Source organism: Podarcis melisellensis (assembly GCF_964234715.1).
Source record: "Podarcis melisellensis genome assembly, chromosome: 6".
NCBI classification, from domain to species: Eukaryota; Metazoa; Chordata; class Lepidosauria; order Squamata; family Lacertidae; genus Podarcis; species Podarcis melisellensis.
This window is the reverse complement of record NC_138538.1, coordinates 50047836-50064840: the sequence shown is the minus strand read 5'-3', so window position 1 is coordinate 50064840 and position 17005 is coordinate 50047836. Positions and strand designations below refer to the sequence as shown.

Genomic DNA, 17005 nt, shown 5'->3' with positions numbered 1-17005 from the left:
GCAGTTGGACTGCTGATTTTGGGCCTTGTCAAATATTGTGGCTCTTTATTTGCCTTTCTAGGCATTAAGCAGTCCTTAATCATGTAGCTTCTTCATGGTCTACAGGCAGCCTGGCTGCATAAATTTGTTTACTTTCCAGCTAGGCGATTGGTTCCCCCCTTTACTTGTGGATCCTTACATATTGCTTTCCTTCTCTAATGGCCTTCCACCTACACATGCTCATTTCTTTTCATCAGGTGTTCCTTGAAGTGGCCTTCACACTTTTCCAGTCTTGCAGCAGACAGGTGTGTCTGTGTAAGATAGACTTGCCTGTGCTGGCGTTGCCCCCAGCTTCATTGCTTCTGTGTGTACTGTCTGCACCAGAGAGGTGTAACTGCTTGTCTGAGGAAGAATCTGAGGGGCTTTGGGTGGCAATAATTGATTAAGAGGGTAATTGCCCTGAAAATTCAGATTGATCAGAAGGGGAAAATGATAACTTGTGTAACCATTTAAAGCAAAGTGCTGTCAATAAGGGAAGTTAAGACAGAACATGTGGAGAGCAGGGAGAAATGGATGTATGAAAAGCTTGAGAGAGAAGAGGGAGCCATGCTTCTTGGGAGTGTCTTGTCACTGACCCTGGGCTACTTGGGATTCAATCACTTTTATCTTTCCCTCCCTCTTTCAATCCAAATGCCTTTTCATATTAGAAAATTACAATCTGCTCTGCTCATGCAAGATTTATTAGCTCTGCTGAGCAATAGCGCAAGAGGTAAATGATGGCACGTTCCATGCAATTTTTTTTCTGGGTGAGATACGATGAGCAACTTGCAACTTTGTAAGGGTTCTTCCATGGATGTGCCCAAGGAGGGCGAGTGGGTTTAGTTCTCCTTGGTCAGCACTAACTGGACCACCCCTCTTGTATTTGCTGAGATTCTATTATTAATAGAACTTCTCTTACCTATTTGTCTTTAAATTAAGCACTGCTCAGATTATTCTGTATTACCTACTTTCAAATACTTACTGATATTTTCACTATGTTCCCATACAAATTTCCATAGCTTTCCAGTGCAGAAAGAAATTAAATAGTCCACATAACCCTTTGACTTCCCTAGTCCTTCCCAATCCAGGGGTTCCAAGTGTTTTGCATTTGTTAATATTAGATTCCACTCCATTCCAGGGCTTTCCCCAAGCAATCAAAGACTGCTCCTGTGTGCAGCCAACCTCTCCTCAACACTTTTCATGCCTCTTCTGGTTCTGGAAGACAAGTGGTGAGGGGAAATAGTTGCAGCAGGAGGTGGAGACACTCATGACTCTTCACCAGCCTGACTCATCTCTGCCTCTTGGCCTCCCTCTTTCCACTTGCCTGCTCCAGCTTTTGCCTCTGCCACAGACTCTCCCAGCTCACTAAGGCTTGTTACCCCTTCAGCTCCCGACACTTCTTCTTCCCAGTCTTCTCCCTCCAATCAATCTCTGTCATCTCACCACCACTCTCCGGGCTCTGAGCCTCCTCCTTCCCTTGGTGGTACCCTGGCTGGTTCCTCCCACCATTCCTCTGGGTCCAACCTGTCCATGACATTTGTTGTTCCTCCTCCCTGCTGTTGCTTTGACAGGCTCACTAACCCCAAGCTATACGAGGATAAGGTGCAGCAGCAATTGTGTCATTTTAAGATCAAGTTAGTTAGAGCAGCCAGCTTTTGCTGCTGCCTTTATGGTTTGCAGACTCAACAGACATCCCCAGAGTTGCACATGACTCATTGCCTATCAAACCAAAGCCACTAGAATTGCAGCCCAGTCACCTTCCTTTATGCCATGGGGTGGGGTGGGGAAGTCTCTCTCACCTTTGGGGGAAGCGCTTTTTGCCTGTTGTGGAGTGAGACATTAACCCCTCCCTTTCCTCCAGTCCTCTGTACTGGGCTGGGATTTGGATTGCAGGGTTCAAAGATATTCTTACTGCTTTGGGGTGTCTCCCAGCTTGGTGCAAAGGGAGAAGTCCACTGCTCTTTACCCATAGATCCTTTTGTGTATGGCAGAAAACTCAGGGGAGTCGTAGGGCTGGGAATGGTCACTAATAATGTCAGCCAAGATTTGTGGACTGCTGCTTCAGAGCCTGAATGAACTGTGGAAATCAGACACGTATTCCCCACATCTCTGCTTCCCTGCCGGCACATTTTTCTGTAACATATGAAGCCATTCTGAGCTTGGAGGTTTTCAAGTAGCAGGTGTTCATGTCACCATGACTGTGGGTACCACTTAGTCACACAATTTCACCTCTTGGACTCCCACCAAAGCATGAGAGGAGTTTAGGTTATTGGAGTTCTTTCCTGGGGCAGATTATGTGTTAATGGGGCCTTTGTGCTACTTCTGGTTTTGATGCAGTTTTTCGGTTTAGATCTTCCAGTAGGCACTCTTTAACTTTTTTAAGACCTGTGCTAAGGTTCTTCCCCCGCTTCCCCCCTTTCCGTACGCGCTGCCATGTTCTGCTATAGTAGGCAAAGCAGATAGGCCGACCGCTGGAAACACGTTCCAGGAATCACGTCAGCTGTCATTACTTACATTACCTTGATTGGGAACAGTCAGTTATGTCACCGTCTATCATCACACCTCTCATGGGAGACATTGGCAGAGGAGAGGGAAAAAAGGGATTATAGAGCATTTGTCTGGGTGCTCAGCCAATCCCAACATGCTGCTAGTGGAACATCAGTCATCAGGCAGCTTGAAGTGAGGGTACCTTGTATGATAGATAATCCCATGTGAGAGGGAGGCTTCTGAGACTGCTCTAATGCAGATTCCTCAGAGAAAGCCAGTGGTGTTTCCATAGACATTAGTAGAATAATTGATATTTTGAACAAATTACAAAGGAAATTATAGTATTTTGTTTCGGGATTGTATTTTTTCTGGGCTAGTAGCTGTATATGGTCATATTTTCACTGGCTTAAACTACTTATATCTGATTTTTTTTTTATCGGAGAGAGGCGCCCTCCCCCATTTGTTCTGGAGCTTTCTCTCAGAAAACCTGCTCTTTAAAGCTCAAACTCGAATTGAGGTTTGCTCCAATTGAGTGCTAAAGAGCAAGGCAAAAACAGACAGAAAAACAAACAAACAAGCTTCGGGCAGAAACAAACAAAGGCTCGGACTCAGAGTTTTTAAGCATGGGCCTGTGCCTGAAAATAGCGGGGCAAAAGCTAAGTGTAGGTTCGCCATAAAAGGTACCCCTGCCCGTACGGGCCAGTCGTGTCCAACTCTAGGGTTGCGCGCTCATCTTGCTCAAGAGGCCGGGAGTCAGCACTGTCTGAAGACACTTCTGAGTCACATGGCCAGCGTGACGAAGCTGCCTCTGGTGAGCCAGCGCAGCACACGGAAACGCCGTTTACTTTCCCGTTATAAAGCGGTCCGTATTTATCTACTTGCACTTAGGAGTGCTTTCGAACTGCTAGGTGGGAAGGAGCTGGGACCGAAAGATGGGACCTCACCCTGCCGCGAGGATTCGAACCGCCAACCATACGATCAGCAAGTCCTAGGCACTGAGGTTTTACCCACAGCGCCACCCGCGCCCCTATGTTTCTCCAAATCAGTGCCTTATGAAATCCCCCATGATTTTCCTAAGGAGATTTGTAACCTCCAGTGATAATTCAAAGGGTTAAAGCCACAATGGTTTTGTATGGGAACAAAAGGAGTCCCCCAGATATACTGGCAATGAAGAACTGGAAAAAATGGGAACATTTCCCAAAGCTGGATCCCCAGATACCTTTGGGAAGCTCACAGTGCTGGTCAGAGAGGATTGGGTATGGAAGATGTCTTTGAAAATCTCTCATGCTCAGAGCAGCTACACTTACCTGGCAAGATACCATTTTAGAGACCAAAGTTCATCTTCTGAGCAAAAAGGAGCATTCTGTTTCAAGAGTGTTTCTAGTGAGTAAATACGTCCTATAAAATGTTCTGAATGCCTCTCTCTGTTAAGCAGAGGGGGAAGTGGTGCGGGTATGTGGAGTTAGCATGGCCTTTGGAGTAAATGGAAGGTTTGGTGAGTGTGCCTGTGTGTTCTGTTCTTTTCTTCTCTTGGTCAACTGTGGCTGGAGATAAGAGTTTCCCATTTGAAGTTCAGAAAGAAAAAGAAATCTATTGTTAGAAGAGACTTTCTTTTTTGACTTGATTATCTATCTCCAGTGATACAGAGGAGGAAAAGATTTATTCTGATAAAGGCAGCATTTAAAAAGAAAAATCAACCCGCATGTGAGTGTTGCTATTCTCTGTACTTCAAAGCTTGAAGTAATATAGAATAGTTTTTTAAAAGCCACCCTAGCCTTCTGTGGGGGATTTTTTTATTTTTATTTTTTGGAAGCGGCAGTATCGGAAAGGGGGCAGTATCCTGCCTCAACATTTAACATGGCATTAAAATCCACCTGTGGTAGATGTGATTTGGCACATGCTGTGTTAGCTCTGTACCTCATGATGCATGAAGCAGTGCACACCCAAGGTCCTTGCAGACAGAGGGAGGTTAGGCACAGGATCGAGATGAGGCTTTTTGAGGGATTTAAGCAGGGGCAGGATAGTTAATGGGATGAGATATGAAAGACTATTAAAACATCAGTGGAGCAGTGCATAATATAAGAACAATCTTTTGGGGGTCAAACCAATGGCCCATCTAGCCCAGTATTATAGCTATATTATTTCTAACAGTGTCCAGTTCCAGATGCTTTAGAGTAGGCATATAACATCACAGTTTACTGCGTAGAGACTACTCTAGTCAATGTCAATGGTTTCCATCTTTTTTCCAGGGGAAAGTGGTTTGGGCACCATCGCAGCAAGAGGATATATATGCCTTAATGATCTTCATTAACAGGGAGAGAACAGGAAATGAATTGAACCTTCAGTGGAAAGACTTATTTGCCTACACCTTAACTATGCATAACACATTACAACCTTAATTTTTCCTGACATTAATTTTAGGATATATTCTATTATTTCTTTTCTTCCTTCCTGCAATTTCCCTTATTTGAACAAGGGGAAACTGAAGGTGAGAGAGAAAGCAGTCCTCATTGGGTTGTTTTTGGGGCCCCTTCTGTATGTTTTTAAACCCCGTGTTAAAGCCACCTATGTTTGCAAACCTCAGGGTTCCCCCTAGTGTGCTGACACCTCTTTCTTGTTTCTCATTGGCAAAGCTAGTCACTTGCTTACTAGTTGGTATTGGGTTGGTTTGGGGTCAAATAGACCCAAGTATATAAATATCAAATCCAATAGATAATCACTTGTCATGGGTAACTAATTGCAAGGCTTGTGTGAATGCAGTTGAACATGAGCAATGTAGCCCAGCAATACCAGACCATTGGAATATTGTACTTCCTGCACTGAGCCCCACAGACTTTATTCCTTTAGTATTTCTTAGATGCTCTCTTATTTATTAATACTCATTAAAAAATGAAGGCACTATTTTTCATGAATCCTAGCTGCTTGGAATAGCCTCTTCAATATTCTGTCCTTTGGAGTGCCCTATTGTGACAGAAGGAGACAAGTAACAACAGTGTTTGTGCATTAGAGGGATGTAATCATTCTGACGTCAGCTGCTTGGGCTTCACGCAGGCACTGTCTCCTCTGCTGGTGCCCCTCCATGCTGATGCTTGGCATCCCTTTTTATCTGGTCCTTTGCTACCAGAAAAAGACCACCTGAAACATCAGTTTCCTCAAGTTCTGGGCTTCTAACACATCTTCATCCTGACCTGTGGCATCCTGTGCTAGGCTACCGCTAGGCTACGGGCAGCTGGCTGGTTGTGCAAAAGAAAAAGTGAGCATGCGCTGGAAATTTCCCCTTAAAGGGAGCAGATTGGGAAGCTGCAATAGAAACCAACAAACTTATTACCACTTACGACCTAAAGTGAAGCTGGAAGTGAAAAGGATTCCAGCCAAACACCCGGCTGGCAGTTGCTGCTAACGAGCCCTCTCTCTTTTGAGCAATGTTTTACATTCTCTAAAGCTCTGCTGAGCCGGCTCTCGTTGAGGTTCTGTTAAGGTAGATGGCAGAGTCAGGTCAGATATCTTTTCTTTTCTTTTCTCTTTCTTTCTTCGCTTTTTTTTTTCTCCTTTCCCCTTTCTTGGTTCTCTTTATTATCTGGAGTTGCTCTGGCTCTCTCCCTCACTTCTGTTTCTCCTTTTGTTCTCTCTTTGTCTATTTATCACACTGTGAAGGTTGAAAGAGATGTTATTAATCTGGGGGAATGAAGGCAGGATTAGTGGTATGAATCGGATTTTGAGAGGTGTAATGATAGAAAGACTCGCTCTGCTGGCGGGCTGCATGAGTTTGATAAATGGAGAGCACTCCAAACTGACTCTCGCATTCCTCCGCACTGCGCGCTTTGCCCGCTGGGGCGTGCCATGCTCTCAGATCTGCCAGCCATCCCACGCCGCTCCTACCTGAACCAGAGCAAAAAGCCAAGGGTAAATCAGAGACAAATATCTCCCCATTGCACTTAAAGAGATCATTTCTTTCAACAGCTTTTTTCAAACAGAGCCCTGTCAAGTTCTTGGACAGCCTTGTGCAGAGGTAGGATCCTTCCCAGGATTGTGGCTGTGGTCATGGCTTCCCCAGCAATGCAAGCTGCAGTGGAGAGATTGCTGGAATGTGTGTTCTGGGCACAGAGCAATGGGGAAAGCCAAAGAAAGCTCTGCGTTGGCATGTTAGTAATGCATGACTGTGATGGTGTGTTTCCGGTTTCAAACTGGAATGTATCTGGAAAGATTTGGACCTTTTGGACATGCCATGGGTTCCTTGTTTAAATGTTTGGGGAGAGGTAGCAAGGAAGGAGACAGAGCCAAACTTGGAATGGTGCATCAATGGTGGTTTGGCTGATTACCTACTGCTTATATGGTGTTCTTTCTAAATGGGGCTGGATAGTAAGATCATCACAAGTCTAACAGTGGCTATTGGTTTGCGATTCCATTCCATCTGCAGCTTCTCCACTTATGCTTATCTCCTAGTGGTGAGTTTTCAGTATTGCACACTCACGTTGGTTTACACATGTGAAAATCAGTCTTCTTCCTCCAGCTTTTGCCAGTACAGTCGTAACTTGTACATTTCGGCTCCCGAACGATCAAAAACCAGAAGTGAGTGTTCTGGTTTTCAAACGTTCTTTTGGAAGCTGAACATCCAACGGAGCTTCCGCGGCTTCTGATTGGCAATTGGCTGCAGGAGCCACGCTTTGGAAGTCGAACGCTTCAGAAGTCGAACAGACTTCTGGAATGGTTCGATTTCCAAGGTATGACTGTATTATTCTGCCCCTTCTGCCTCGATTGAAGCTGTGCAGATTCACTGTGGTAGTGACACAGTCAATGCTCAACTGCCCATAAATGCAGTGCTGTCTGGAAGTACACTTAAAGTATGAGGTCTTTCTCTCTTTAGTTTAACTGTGAATCTAAAGTGTCAATGCCACTATAGCTGATTTAATAAAGTATTCCCCCCTTCATCCATGCTGCATCATGGTGTTATCCCATGCCATTGGGAAGTGGATGTGAATGTTGCAACTGTATGGGACTGATTCCCTAGGTATATACCACCTAATTGCTTCCCTGATGGGAGTGTGGGCAATGGTCTGGTGAGAGTGTTCCATTATATTGTCAATCTCTCCTTCCCCACAATGCCCCCCCCCCGTGGTTGCAGTATTCACACACACTCCAGTGGTGTGGGATTGTATCATGTACAAGAGCTTCTATTCTAAATTATGAGTGTGATAAGGGGGCCTTCTGCTGATCCTTTGAACAGCTTGAGTATTAAAAATTTGTATGCTGTCGTGCTGGCTGAAGACCCACACAGGAACATTTCCCTCCATGTGCCTGACTCATATAGGCAAAGCTATGTGTGTTCTGTATGACTATGGCTATATGGAAGAAACTCAGAATCCAGAATTCTCAGACTCTCTTTTATTTTACTTTTCATGTCACTAGTCCTTAGGGATGCATAAATAAGCTAGAAAACAAATGGTCAGTAACCCATCTCAGAAATTAAGCAATTTTAAAGAAGAAAAATATTCTTCTCACACTATTCATAGGGATATGACAGTGAGTTATGCAAAATATTAAACCCCACTTGCTTCACCCCAGATTAGCAAAGAGCCTATTCAGTACATCCCTGTTTTGCATGCGTACATACAGTTTCCTACCAAGGTTTTCCCCCTGCAAGTGATAGAAGAAAACTGACCAGGTTGACGAACTGGGTTCAAAGAATAATCTGAATTCCATTTAGGTCGGGTCAAACATTGATGGACAGGAGTTTCAGCTTTATATAAGTTGTTTCCAAGTCTTGACCAACTTCATTCTTGTTAGTTTGTCACATGTGGAGTAGAGTGGAATTGGGTTGATATGAGTGATTTCAAACTTAGGGAAAACAAAATGGTTTCTTGCAGGATCTTCTCTGAAAGTCTCCCTTTAACAGCAAAATAATGGACATTCCCCTCCCCAGTAGTACCACACCATCCTGCATTTGCTGCTTCTGGTTCTCAAGGCAGAGTTAATGAGGCATGCCCACTATTAAAAAGATTGTACTTCAAGGAGGCAAACGTTTACTGAAAATTAAATAAAAGCTCTAGCAGTGTAGCAAGTGTGGTGTCCACATCAAATTGTACCTAGAAATAAATTCCAAAATACACATTAGGTCAATAGGTTTTGTAGGTCAGCCAATGTTTTGTAGTTCTTCAGAAACCTTCATTAGGCTAGATTAAGAGCAGAGAACGTATGGCCCTCCAGATGCTGGACTCCAGCTCTCATCAGCATCCGCCAGCATGGCCAGTGGTTAGGAATGATGGGAGCTGTAGTTCAATGATATCAGGAATGCCATAGTTTTTCCAGTCCTCGGTTAGATGCTAAGGTACTCAGTTTGGGAGAGTTGGGGAAAGAAGAAGAAAACAAGATTGTTAACCAAGTTATCCATATTTGCATCTGGTTGGAGTCTTAAGAGATGGAGTGTGGGAAGTGTTCCCTCAAAGTTATTTCATAGTTTATAAAGTTTTTAACACCTTGAAAACAGTTTACATGTGGGATTTCTTTAGACTATCGATGGATTCAATCTGTGAAACTGACACTGTTGCAGGTGCCACAGGCAAGGTAGCTGCTTTGGCCTATAGGAGAAAATTCAAAATCTTTATTAGAGCAATACCTTTGTTACGACAACCTGAATATCTTACAAAACAGTGTGCACATGTTTGAGCCCTCCAACTCTTCATCAGATGACATTCAATAAAAGCAAAGAGGGCAGGGACCAAGAAAAAAAGTATGGAGGTGGATTGACATATGCGACTTGAATATTTTTTCCAGCACTTCTTGTATGTAAAAGATTTGTATGGGTAAGCAGAATGGTCTCCCTTTTGCCTGCTTTAACTGAAAGTACAAAGTAAGGAAGCATTTCCTGATTGCGTTGTTCTTCTTTACTTACTGTTGCTGTTTCTCCCTTATGTACAGATGCAGGTTCTCTTCAATCATGATTGCAAAGAGAAATGTTTCTGTGAAATTGGATTGTTACACAAGGGCAACCAGTTCTTCTAAAGTGCTGCTGTGGTCACAGAAATAGCTATGGCTATATTAATGTCTACCCTGACTCACGATGTATTCCACTCTTGCTGCATTCCGAGGATAGGCCATAGTCCCCCATATACAGGGGAAGCTGCTCCTGTGGACTGTCCCCTAACAGAGTCTGTTCCTGTCACTGAACCCTTTTCACAGGCAATGTCAAGGTGGTGCTAATAACGGTTGGTAAAGTGGATCCTTGTAGTGTTGACTGAGATACTGTGCTTGTTGACTTGTAATCTACAGGTTCTGTTCTCCTAATGCCAGGAACTGCTGATGAGATGAGATGAAATGTACTGTGATTGACACAGTGCAAGGCTTTCATAGGCCCCTTGTCACATGGTTTTCGCATGGTGAGTTGCCTGTGTGCACATTACACAAAAATGGTTCCACCTCAGAGATGGCTAATTGTCTTGTCTGACAATCTCAGAGAGAAGGATTTTTACAAGGGATGTTCTCTTTGTATTGGATGTGTATATATGCGGGTCTTCAAACAAGAAACTTATTGTATCAAAGCTGAAGTGATTTAGGTCCAAAAGAGGGTTGTACCACATTGGTCACTAACTAGGGTTGGCCTTAGATCGGACCTCAGGATAAAGCAGCTTCCTGGATTCGCACACTGAATGTACAGCTATGTTAAGACCAATGGTATGACCAATGCCTTTTTTCCTGGGGGTACGCGTACCCCTAAACATTTTGGGAATCTTTGTTCTTTTGTCCATTAATTTTTCCCAATTTGAACTATAAAACGGTGATTTTCTTTAGTCAAAATGAGAGTACCCCTAAACATTTTTTAGGAAAAAAAGCACTGGGTATGACCATACTATACAGTCCAAAATCTGGCCCATAATTCTGTTCCTGAGAAACAAAACTTGTTTTTTATTTTATTTAAATTTGGTTTGTAGCCTCCCATGGTGGAGAGACACTGCTTTTCCCTGCTTCCAGACAGAAGGCTAGCAGTTTCTATCTCACTGAGGCAAGAGTAGTCTTGTCAGTGTGACAAGCTTCATACTTCTTGGGAGAGATTCTCAGGTATTGCGACTCAATGGGCTTCCCTGATAGTGTTCTGTTCCCTTCGCCAGCAATGGAGTGGGGCATCTTCTACTCCTTGTTCCCATTTGACACAATTGAGTTGTAGGCATAGCTCCCCACTTGCATGGCATCCAGTAGGGGTGATTTGCAAAAGGATGCAGGAAGTCAGGAGCAGAGTGTGGCAGGAGCTCTGCAAATATGTTCCAACTTATTCTTCCTCTTTCGACTTTACAGGTTGAATTGGTTCAGGGCAGCAGAAATAAATGAGAAGAGAAATGATCAGTCAGATATTCCTGAAATCCCATCTTTAAGAGCTAAGTGCATGGCTGCAACTTTAAGGCAGGTAATGAGGCTCTCTCAGATCAGCTCATGAGTGGAAACTGCTAGATTGATCAGGCTGCAAATGGGATAAGTGTAAAAGCTCTATTGCAGCCAGAGAGTAGCCTTCTCTCCCTCAGGTAACTTTTGAATACTTTGCCCTCTTCCAGGCAAGCTTGGAATATACCTCCCAAAAACACCATTCTCCCCAGTTTGGATTTGGAACCACATAATCCCTGTATCTCTCTCTGTACATCTTACAGCCATCTTGACTTTAGGAGTGTGCAGCCTGGGCACTCAGCTTGCTCTCCAAGACTATGATTTCCTGCTTGCAGAATGGATCAATTGGCCCACTGAGCAAACAGTTCCCATGTAAATAAAGCACTGATCCACGGTTTAAGGACGAGTTCCAACAAAATCATTGGAGGAAGGCAGTAGGTAGCCCTCTTCTGGAGGGTATGATATGCTATAATCTGAATTAATTTTGACACTTGCGTTCCCCACCCTTTTAGTCACATAAAAGTCCAATCGGGTTGATCTTTAGTTTTACCATAGGTAGGTAAGGGAGGAGAATACCGGCTGCTGAGCAGATCTGTACTGGTTGGGGACACAGAGGGTCACTATCTGCTGTGCTTCTTCCTTACTAAACCTAAGATTTAATCATGATAGCCACTAACGATGATTTCAGACTGAAACACACAGTGGTAGCACTGCTGCTCATCTCTTTTCTCCCTCATCACTGACTTGTCTGTCTTCATTCTAGAAGACACAAGAGGCAAAAAATAATCACCATCATCTTATACTTGGTATGTTCTTGCTCTTCCCATTCAGTGCCTGACAGTTGCCTCATGAGCCTAAGATGTCCAGTCTCTGCCCTCCTGGCATCCTATGGGCTTTTTGTATGCAGCAGAAGACATAATGAGCACAGTAATGGAGATTTCCAGATCTTCTGTTGTTAATTATTGAGATGTAATAACATGATTAGCACACTATAAAAAAATCACTGATATGATTACCATGGATTTAATATCACATGATATATCATTACGTCGTTATGTGTTGACAGATGTAATTGAAATACGCTTATTGGAGCTGAGGGTTGTATTTCATTCAATCACCTGAGGCACCTCAGGGGAGAAGCAGAGATGGCTAAAAATCAGCAGAGGAAGAAGAAATTGTAGTGTCAACAAAGATTTTTGCAACCTTGTTTGTGTCCTGGGCAACCGGTTCTTTGGTCTCTTTCATTTCCCCCATTTCTCTTAGCTCTGTTAAGAAATTATGAGTAGAGATAGTGCGCTCAGCTTGTGCATTTAGGTGAGCTGCAACTAAACAGGTGAAATATTGTGTCCCCCACCCTTGCAAAAATTGCCCTTAGAGCAATGCAAACTGCCACAGGTAATATTGGCTGAAATACTGAGCCAGACTAGATAACTTGGCAGGAAAAAAACAGGACTAGGATACCCCTGCATGCATGATAGGTCCATTTTCTGGCTGGGATGAATTATCATGTATTTCAATGTTTGTTTAATGATTACAGCTTCATGTTGAGTGTTAGAATTCTACGTGTTTTATTTTTGCTGCTTTATTATGTGAGAGGATGGGGCAGATAAGGGGGAGACAATTATTTCCTCTGTTCACAAATTGGAGGGATGTTTTTTGGCATGCTCATAATTCACAAAGAAGCTGGCAAAATGTCCTTCATGTTATTGTTCAACCCAAAGGCAATTTCAGAATGATTCAGAACATAAAAGTTAAAGGAGCACATTGATAAAACAAAAGGGAATAAAAGTAAGCACGTTTCAGCCTTTCACTTCTGAGAAGAGTGGTAGCTGTGGGTATTTAAAATAACCGAACCTCCATGGGTCCACTCCTTTAAATAAACTGCAAATCACAACCTTAATCACTTTCTTTGCCAAGTAGTAGTTGACGAAGTGAACATGTGAGACCACTTCAAATATAGAGATCAGAATGCAACATTGTGTAACTTGTTGAAGCTGCTGGAAATTGGGTACAGACCTTCATTGGAATGCCAAACCCAAATTTAGCAAATTAACTGAATGAACTGGGCAAATTAGGCTTGTCTGTCATTTTGGGGAACATTCCACGGAAAAAACCAACAGGTCAGATATTGCAACCTAATTGCAAAATGTGGCATAGTGGAACAAAGAAGGAGGAGACATTCAAATTGTGGGATATTGATTGGCATTGGTAAGGAGGAGGTGGCAGATTGAGGCTATGATTCAAGTGAAGCATCTGGGAGCTTTGAAGAAGCTACTGTACCTGGCCTCCTACCTACTTGCCAGTCCCAACCCACACGCCCACATCACCATCCACATTGAGAATCGGGTTTTAATATGTGAGTCACCTTTTCCAGTTTGGGTCTCATCTGGCTCACTGGTCATTAGTTACAACTGAGACTGGGCTTTCGCCTCTGATAAAAGGTATGAATCTATTCCTTGGGAAACAGCATTTTGGAGGATATTTATTTTTAATTTTCCTAAGCCATTGCTATGAAGGGGAGACTAACTTTGCTCTCTGATGGTGGAAATATTTACCTGTCAATTGATTACTCACTCTATTTTAGCTCTGCTAACTCAGAATTTTGTCTTGACATAATGTTTTCTATCTCTGAGTTGGTATTCGAACTCAGTTTCCATGCAATTTTTGTGTGGTGTGCACCTCATTTTGTATTCTATTTCCCCCCTAAATAAACCTTTTCGGCATTTACTTGTTTGCCCAGTGCAGTTCAAGAACCCTTGCCAGCTAGTGAACTTTATTACCGCCTGTAGATTATTGCAGATTGCCCTTTTGTATATTTTGTTTGGCTCACAAGGCTTCCCAACAGTAGAATTTAGAGTACTTAAATGTAGATAAGGAGAGGACAATGGTGGTTGTGTTGGGGGTTTTTTTGCTATTGGTGGCCACATGGCCTCACAGGTGATATTTCAAGAGCCACATGGTGGTATGAAGTCAGAAACTAGTAGTGATTACGGGCAGGGCCACCCCTTAACATTCACTTGCTGCCACCCTTTTGATCTCTGTCTCTCTCCTTGCTGCTTGTCTTCCTTGTCTGGCAACTGCTCTTGCCAGAGGTTCAAACTGATTGCTTGAAAAGGGCTTTTAAAGTTAGGCTAAGGGCTGCATGTGATTCCAGGGCTGCAGGTCCCCCCTCCCCCCCCTGTGTGTGTGTGTGTGTGTGTGTGTGTTCATGTGTTTGTGTTCGTGCTCCTTGGATGCCCATTACAAACATGTTTTTCCAAGGAAACCCTTTCCTCTGATGAGATTAGAACTTTCTGGATTCAGGAAGACTTTATTGTAAGGGTAAAATATACTTTTCTCCTGACCCTGTCTTCGTTGTTGGTCGCCCCCCCCCCCCGACCTGAATATGCATTGTATGACTTTCTAAGCAGCCTCATTTTCTCCCTCCCTCCCTCCCTCCCTCTGTCTCTGAAGCTTGTGAATGCATCTGCTCCTCATCCAAGGATTGTTGTGTTTTATTAATGCTGTTATTATTCCATTACTGTCATTGTGTTCTTTTATAGCGAATGGCCTAATTTACTTGAAATGTGCAGATGTTGAGAGTTTAAGTGAAATCTTCATCACTGTGCAAGTGGAGAACACACAGCAATTGCTCTATAAACACTGCCGGCATTTGATTCAGATAAAGTATCCAGGCAGAAGCTAGATGGTAACACAAGGTGGGGCAATTGAGATTTTAAACCTGCAGGGCTCAGGTTTGAGTGCACATACATATTGTGTGCAATAAAGATGCAATTGTTACCCATTTGTAGTGTGGGATCCAGGCTTCCCTCACTCTTTTCAGTATTAGAATTTCATTTTTGTACACATGAAAATAAGGCTCCCACTACTCTTAAACTAAAGCAAATCTTTCTATTGCAATTCCTGTATCAAATGTGATCATACAAGTGTTCCCAGCACCTATTGAATATTGCTTAAGATTTGATTGGTTTTTAAAATATTTTTTATTGAAGTAAGTCAAACAAAGAAATGGAATAAAAATAATAGAAGTACAAATACAAAAAACCAGACACTATCTCTAGAATACTTAAGACCATTAGGAAAGCCAGATTTCATGTTGTACTGTTGGGAGGGAGTCCTGTACGTCTGTATTTGTCATTCTCTCTCTCTCTCCCTCTCCACACACACACACACACACATATATATATATGATAGTAAAGGTAAAGGTACCCCTGCCTGTACGGGCCAGTCTTGCCAGACTCTAGGGTTGTACACTCATCTCACTCTATAGGCCGGGAGCCAGCGCTGTCCGCAGACACTTCCAGGTCACGTGGCCAGCGTGACAAGCTGCATCTGGCGAGCCAGCGCAGCACATGGAACGCCGTTTACCTTCCCGCTGGTAAGCGGTCCCTATTTATCTACTTGCACCCGGGGGTGCTTTCGAACTGCTAGGTTGGCAGGCTCTGGGACCGAACGATGGGAGCGCACCCTGCCGCGGGGATTCGAACCACCGACCATGTGATCGGCAAGTCCTAGGCGCTGAGGTTTTACCCACAGTGCCACCCGCGTCCCTGTATATATGATAAAATCCCACTAAACAGCATAGAATTTTTTGGGATCTTCCAAGCCTTTAGCGACACTTAATTCATGCATTCTTTTTTCAGCTAGTGCTAAAATCCACATATTTTTATACCACAGCAAGAGTTGCAAGTCCCTTAAGGTTTTCCATTTTGAGGCAGTTGACATTCTGGCAGCCACCAGTATCCATGTCAATAGGTCAGTTCTGCCATGCCATTTGGTGAACTTGGTTCTTCTTCCATACCGTGTGACTATTGCGTGAGGGTGCTTTCCTAGCTGAAAAATAAAAGAGAAAAAGACCAGCAAGGTTCCTCACTCCACTTTGCTCATCTCCCTACAATATTATTTCCCACCTTTTTATTACTTACGATACTTGTTCTCCCCATTTCCTCTGCTGGAGTGCTGTTCTATCAGATTATGTATTTTTGCTGCCCCAGCAAGGCTGCTTCTTTTGCAGAGCTGTGATAGAGAGAGTTGAAAACCTGCTTTGGATTGTTTAAAAGATCCAAGCTGCCCTATATAATGCGAAGGTGTTGGCAACTGACGTTTTAGATTAGGCAACTCTATAAAAGTGCTGTGTACACTAATGATATTATATAAATTATAGAAATAGAATGTGGTTCATTTGTCTAAAGATATTTAAGAAGGAAACCAAAGCCAAGCAAACTTACTCGGTTGGACTGATGCATTTATCCTAGTAATATGACGTTGACTTTGGCCAGTACTAGGGGCTATACAAGACATGTATTCAGGTCTTAATATAAATTTCCAATAATTAGAGACACCCTTCATTAAGAAGCCACCACTGACAAGGACAGAAGCATCTCCTTTGCTAGCTCCTAGATATAAGTTGATGAACTCCTTTCCTCTCACTTTGGGAATGAGACATTAGAGATGAAATGGTGAGGATGGTTTTGGAATTTCCACATGATGATATATAGGGCACTGTGAGGAGTTGGGCTCTTTTTTATCCCAGCTTTATTCAGAAGCTTCATGGCTTGCAGCCTTACAATTGCAACACAAGAGTAACTAACAGCTCTTGCTTGCTGTCCTCTGAGGATTGACCGGGTGGCAGAATTTTTCTTGAGGTCTGTTTTATCACTTATGAGAAGTGAGTTAACCTCCCTTTGATCTCAGTTCACAACAAACCCTTTAACAAAGTTCTGCATGTGCGAGGAAATCAATACTCAAGGCATTGAATTTAACACCGAGCTTCAGCTCAAGCGGAACATGAATGCACACACACAGACACTGGCTCGCTCTAGTTACAGGGAGCAGATTGGCCGCAGGCCCATTTGCCCGCTTCCCTAGGCTGCAGGGAAGACGTCCGTAGCTTGTTACCAGCTGTGCTGGATTCTGTTTGGAACTTGGCATGACAAGGCCATGCCATTGGTCTCCTCTCACTCCTGTTTCCTCTTAATGCCTTCCGTTAATGCACCTTTGCTCTCTCTGTTCACACTTGTGAATTGGAGGCTCTCCAAGTGCTCTGAATCCTTACATATTGTTACATCTTTAAGCTACTTTCTCGGTCTTTCATGCTACATTATCTGTGCAAGCACATAATGAGCATCTA

At 43.3% G+C, this 17005-nt stretch overlaps 1 protein-coding gene and 1 long non-coding RNA gene across 3 annotated transcripts in view; both read left to right on the top strand.

Annotated features, from left to right (window-relative positions):
- Positions 1-17005, top strand: part of ERI3 (ERI1 exoribonuclease family member 3) — a 196595-nt gene that overhangs the window by 90328 nt on the left and 89262 nt on the right. The window lies entirely within an intron of this gene.
- The window catches only part of LOC309371790, a 30769-nt gene continuing 23375 nt past the window's right edge, over positions 9612-17005 (top strand). Inside the window, exons 1-2 of the long non-coding RNA XR_014169287.1 lie at positions 9612-9878; positions 10792-10900. This is a non-coding gene — a long non-coding RNA (uncharacterized lncRNA). The remainder of the gene's footprint in view (positions 9879-10791; positions 10901-17005) is intronic.